Here is a 6,000-nt window from a genome sequence, read left to right as displayed (position 1 = left end):
AAGAGTATGAAATATATAGTTAGGTGCAAGAGTGGAAATTGTCTACATTTTAGGCTATTGAACAAAGCTGTAACAAGACTTGTTTACCTGAAAAGTTGGAGTGCTTCATTCGGATAGAAATGTATAGTCTGATAGCATGTTTTTGACCTGTAGCTTGAAAGAAAGCAATAGCAAAATAAATTTCATGCCAGCAGACACTTTTAAAACTAGACTTTGCTTCAGTCACATTAGCTTAGATAATGGGGAAAAATTTTCTTCATTGAAAATGCTCTCTGTAGCTTAAGAAGAACTCGCTGAGGCAGCCTGCCATCTAGCTTTTTCACAGCAAAACAGACTTTCAGACTGCAGATGAGAGACTCAGGAGCAGAGACAATTTTAACTTAGCCATCCCTAATTTATCTCAAGCTTTTTCCATTTATCTTCACTGCTGTATGCACACTGGAACACCAGATTGTCATCCCCTGGGAAACAGAACACAGCCTGGGATCTCGGGAGATGTCACAGCCTGAGAAATATTCAAATGGTGCTGATTTTCTTCTGGTGTACTGAGCAGAAGGAATGAAACTCTCCATCAAGTCCCTGCTTTGCAGGCAATAGATCAGAGGATATTGTCACTTTCCTAATGGATTATTGTTATCGGGCAGGTTCTTCCTGAAGGTATGTAGTTACTTTCTCCATTCATTAACCATGCTGTTTATCAGGAAATGATATAATGGGCTAGCAATCCAAATATGTTAGAGAAAATGTTAAGTGAGTAACCTTTATTGATTGAAGGATGATGGCACTTTATTGCAGCATGGTTGCAGGTAAAAATATTCTGAACTGGTTACTATTGGTTATAGCCCCTACCCTACCACAAAGTGCTCTGTCAGCATGCACCCCCCAACACTAGCCTGCAGACTTTATTACTATAAATTCATATTAAATGCCTTGTGATTTTTTTTTCTGTGAATCGTGGCTGACAAAAGACCTTTGTGGCGCCCAATCATCCATCCCTGGTTGTTGATAATGGTGGGGTTAAGAAAATGGGAGAAATGCTTTCATGCTAAGAAAAAAACAAACACCTTCATAAACTTCCTCCAATAAATCAATCATTTTTATCGTTACAACATCTCAGATATCAGAAATCATCTCATGTTGAGAGGTTCTGGTCTAATGTGATAAAGACAAGTGATTTGAGCTTGCTAATACAGCTAGAGTCTTATCTTATGCCATTCAGGAAATGCAGGCATTAAAAATAGACAAAAGTAGACAAAAGTATTTGAAGTTCTGTGTGCCTACAAGTGCTACCGCAGGAAGGCTCTAGGCTATCCACTTGCTTTCTTGAGGTAGTTAGCAACAAATAATTTGAATAAGGCTTTTCCGGTGTTGCTCAGAAGTCAGCAATGTTTATACAGTTGCAAGTATCACACTGCTGAAAATGACAGCATCATATTCAGGCTAAGACTGCTATGTCATGAATTCATTCTTGGTGCAGCATACTGAGACCTTAATATCCTAAGGAGACCAAGTCCCAAAGGACAACCTGAGTTAAAATGATAGGGTGATGCTATTTTATTAAATAACGTTCATAGTAATAGATTTATACCAAGGTTCCATTTTCACCTGCCATGCTGCTGCCAAATCTCTTAAATGGATAAATAGTTCCTCTCTGGAACGTTGGACACTGTGGTGGGAAGGGTCACTTAGCAGCAAGTTGTGAGCCAGATTGTCTCCTTTGGGCATAGGACCACTGTTGTAAGGGACATGGAAGGGCTTTTTCATCTGGTGTAAAATTAGGAAGCTAAAATGAAAGAGGAAGAAGCATGTTCTCTGCTTAAAGCACCATCCTCTGTTGAATATTTAACATTAGAGACGTAATTAGGAAAAGAAAGCTCTTATGCTAAAGTCCAGTATACAGCACTTCTGAAACTTCTTTTATCTCCAGAGTTTTAGAGTAAAAGAAGAGAAATGAATTGGAGATAATTGGAAATGACTTCCCCTCAAGTTTCCCAAACAGCTCTTCTAAAGCTCCCTCCCCCCTCCCCCCATTGACATCAAGGGACTTGAGGCACTTATTGCAAGTTTTTTTTTCCTGTTTTTCCTTTGGTACTTCTTTTTATACTGACTTTTTGCTTTCTTTCCCCCCCCTTTTTGTCTCTGCTTTCTTTTTTAAAAAATAAACATTCTTAAACGTCTTTGACATTGTTAAGAGACTTCTTAACAGTTAGACATTTGGGATATTTCAGAAAGTATAATGTGATGGCTTGGTGATATTGACGTTTGTGTGATTTATCTGACGGTGTCCCAATTCTTCACTGTAATTTCTCTTCAGTTGGAACTGTGAATGACAAAAAATATTTGCGAACAATATTTGCCTTGAAATGTTTAATTATGGCTATAAAGCAACAACAAATGTGTTTCATATGCTAGATGAAAGTACTTAGATATCTCTTAGGTGAAAATCAAACGAGTGGGGAAAGAGTAAAAAAATCACACACTTTGTTTAAACTCTCTTTTTCTCACAAAGATCTAAAGGGAAATCCAGAACAACAACATTTCTTGTTTTGAAAGGTGCTTCCACCAAATGCTGTATGAAAACTGAGCAAATTTCTTACTGTCAGGCCATAGGAAAGTTTTTTTTTAACCAGTGGGTTTTGTTAATTTACTTTTTTAAAATATATCTCAAGGAAAAGTTAAAGAGGATCACTGAGGGTTATACTTCCTTATTGTCATTCTTCAGGCCTTTCCTCTCCCACACATAATATAGCCTTCTCCCAAATATCAACTATTTTGAGATGTAGACTCTGATTCTATGCATGATTTACAAATGTACTTTGTAAATGGTACCTACAAATAAATGTGCTTAGGAGCTCAATCTTCCTATATCTTGTACTTTCTTCTACTCTGTTCTCCTAAGGAGTGGGTTTTTGAAAAGAAAAGATCATGAACGATAACTTTTATATCTGTTCACTGAATAAGCTATCACTGATTCATAGGCAATGGGATATTCAGGTAGGACTGAGAATGAGAAGGTACAGACCTATGAAAAGATGATACCATGTGGATCCACTAAGTCCAGGATATTTTAATGTTAGAAGCTGAGATGAGGACATTGTTCAATGCCAAAATCAGTGAATGTTGCTAAGTGGTCACCACTTTTTTTGAAAGTGCCCCCCCCCCAATAGCTGGAATTCATGGATAAGATTTCTGGTATAGCCTTTTTCTGGACAAGTAAGCTCCTCCTGGGAGATTTTGAACTGCAGATACATAGGGACAGAAACCCCATGTACATGCTAAGATGGTACAGTCTTGTGAAAGAGAATTCATGCTCCACTGAATATTTCAGTCAGATGTTCCACTGGTATTGGAGGTATTCACTTATTTTTTTTGCTGATGTTGGCTCCTTGCCATTAGCCACCTTGGCAGCCCTTGTAGGTGCAGAAAGGCAGAATATAAAATCTCTAAATAAATCAATAAATCGATTACTATTACAAACAAAAAGTAATAGTTTGTGACTACATGAGCAAGTCTCAAAAGTCTGAGACATTCATCAAATTGGCTGGTGTTTTGAGTGGGAGGAGGCCTTGGACAGTGCAGATCAGGCAGATCAGTTAACATCAAGGTGGCAGGGATGCCACCTGGAGAGCCCACACTTTTGCGTGGCTCGGCTCAACTGAGTTTTTCCCGCCTGGCCTGTCTTTCCCCAATCAGCATTTGCTCCCCTCGTTCAAACTGGCCTATCCCCAGATAACACCAGGACAGGGGGTTGATCTTAGCAGGCAGACTGTAGTTGCAGAGGTCTGCCTGGTTAACATATAAAGGTAAACATATAAAGTTTGCCTTTCGGCTTTGTCCTACCCTCCCTCCCTTAATATTGTATTTGTTGGCTTATTTTCCTTTTGTTGTTTTGTCATAACTTTATGGCAATATCTGCATGGGGCTGGATACATTTGGGGGGGGAATGATCTGTATGCTCCTTTTCCCCCACCCTGGGGAACCCATTAAGGGATTTTGGGGGAGGCTTGCAATAGGACATGCACAGCTCAGGGGCTGCCAAGGGGCAGTCTCCTTCCAAGTTGCCGGGGAATCAATGAGTGGCTCAAGCCCAGGTGGAGTTCCATATTACACCATCCCATGCTACTTCCCAGCAAACGAGTTGGGAGTAGGTGGTCTCTCATTGATTGGCAAGAGGGTCGGCTGATACCATGGATCCTGCCCCTATGCTACGCCAAGTTCCTGGTCAGCTGTTGGGGCCATTCTATATTCCAGCAAATTGTCCTGGTCTTTTGCATTTGGGGTAGGTTTGGACTTGCTCCTTCCGCCCTCTCCCCTATCAGCTCCGGGTCAGCAAGGTGACAGCTTTCTTTAAACAAAAACAGCAACTTTAACCTGGAAACTGGGCTTGAGGAAATGTAGTTCCTGCATGTGTAATATAGGGACTAAAAGAAAATCTAAGTGACAGTCATTCACTTTTAAAAAAAGATCTGGCATATTTACTTAATAAAATGCAGAGGCGCATTGGATGTAGAACTGAACACAGCAACATTTAGATTGAAATGTAACACAATTTTCTTTTACCCTTTCCCCAAAGGAGGTCAGGATGGCATACATTCTCCCATTTTGACCTCACAAAAGTCTGTGCGGTTAGTCTAACTGAGTAAAGATGACTGGCCCCAAGTTACCAGAACTTTATTTTTTTTAAAGTCTGGATTTAAACAAAACCCCACTCTGACATTCTATACTATACCCTGGTGGCTGACAAAAAATAGAAGATTCATCTATGTTCACCTTTTTCATAACTAACTTATATTATAATGGTGTTTTTCAATGAAAATGGTTTTAAAAATAAATATACTTATAAAAGATTCAGATTTTTACATATAGCTAGATGGTAATAAGAGGCAATTTTCTTAAGGGCTGAACCTTGGGTCATTTCTGAGAAAAAATTGTTGTCCTTCACATTATTTCTTAGCTTCTAAAAGTGCATAAAATATTTTTTCTAATAGTTTTTTCTAATAGTATCATTATTGGACAAAACATTCTTTTTTTAAAAAAACTGAGGCTCTAACCACTGTCAAGAATATATGTAGAAAACTTTTAAAATGTTTTTCTTCATACTGTAGTAATGTACAATGGGGACTATGCCACTTGCATTCTGCATATCATCCAATAAAGTAAAAGTAAAGGTCCCCTGTGCAAGCACTGGGTCATTCCTGACCCATGGGGTGATGTCACATCCCGACATTTACTAGGCAGACTTTGTTTACAGGGTGGTTTGCCAGTGCCTTCCCCAGTCATCTTCCCATTACCCCCAGCAAATGGGTACTCATTTTACCGACCTCGGAAGGATGGAAGGCTGAGTCAACCTTGAGCCGGCTACCTGAAACCAACTTCCGTTGGGATCAAACTCAGGTCGTGAGCAGAGCTTTTGACTGCGGTACTGCAGTTTACCACTCTGCACCATGGGGCTTCTATTATCCAATAACTGATACTTAAAAAAATAAATATATGAAAAAGTGGTGGGGAAAGGAACTATTTCCAGGTTATTAAATAAGTTCTAGTGTCAGAAATAAAGAAATGCAGGGATATTAGGGTTGTCCCTAATATTGGGGAGGAGCCATGGCTCAGTGACAGAGCACATGCTTGGCATGTGGAAGGTCCCAGGTTCAATCCCTGGCATCTCCAGTTAAAATTACCAGACAGTAGGTGATATGAAAGACCTCTGCTTGAGACCCTAGAGTGCCACTGCCAGTTTGAGTAGACAATACTGACCTTAATGGACCTACGGTCTGATTCATTATAAGGCAGCTTCATGTGTTCATGTGCTCATGTGTGTTCATGCCCACTACTTTATTTTCAAAGGGTACACCACATCTCTGCACTCTAACAAATACCCTACATCTCAAGAACTTCAGACATCACTGTGTGTGTGTAAAGTGCCATCAAGTCACAGCTGACTTATGGTGACCCCACAGGGTTTTCAAGATGTTTGGAGGTAGTTTGCCATTTCCTACCTCA

General features: G+C 39.7%; 1 protein-coding gene across 1 annotated transcript in view; it reads left to right on the top strand.

Moving 5' to 3' along the window:
- The first annotated feature begins 335 nt into the window (after positions 1-335).
- MGAT4C (MGAT4 family member C) overlaps positions 336-6,000 on the top strand; it is a 396,025-nt gene continuing 390,360 nt past the window's right edge. Inside the window, exon 1 of the mRNA XM_056846186.1 lies at positions 336-657. The gene's annotated coding sequence lies outside the window, so the exon portion shown is untranslated. The remainder of the gene's footprint in view (positions 658-6,000) is intronic.

This window comes from Euleptes europaea, chromosome 3 (assembly GCF_029931775.1).
Source record: "Euleptes europaea isolate rEulEur1 chromosome 3, rEulEur1.hap1, whole genome shotgun sequence".
NCBI lineage: Eukaryota > Metazoa > Chordata > Lepidosauria > Squamata > Sphaerodactylidae > Euleptes > Euleptes europaea.
The sequence above is the reverse complement of the archived record's forward strand: the minus strand, read 5'-3'. Positions and strand labels throughout refer to the sequence as shown.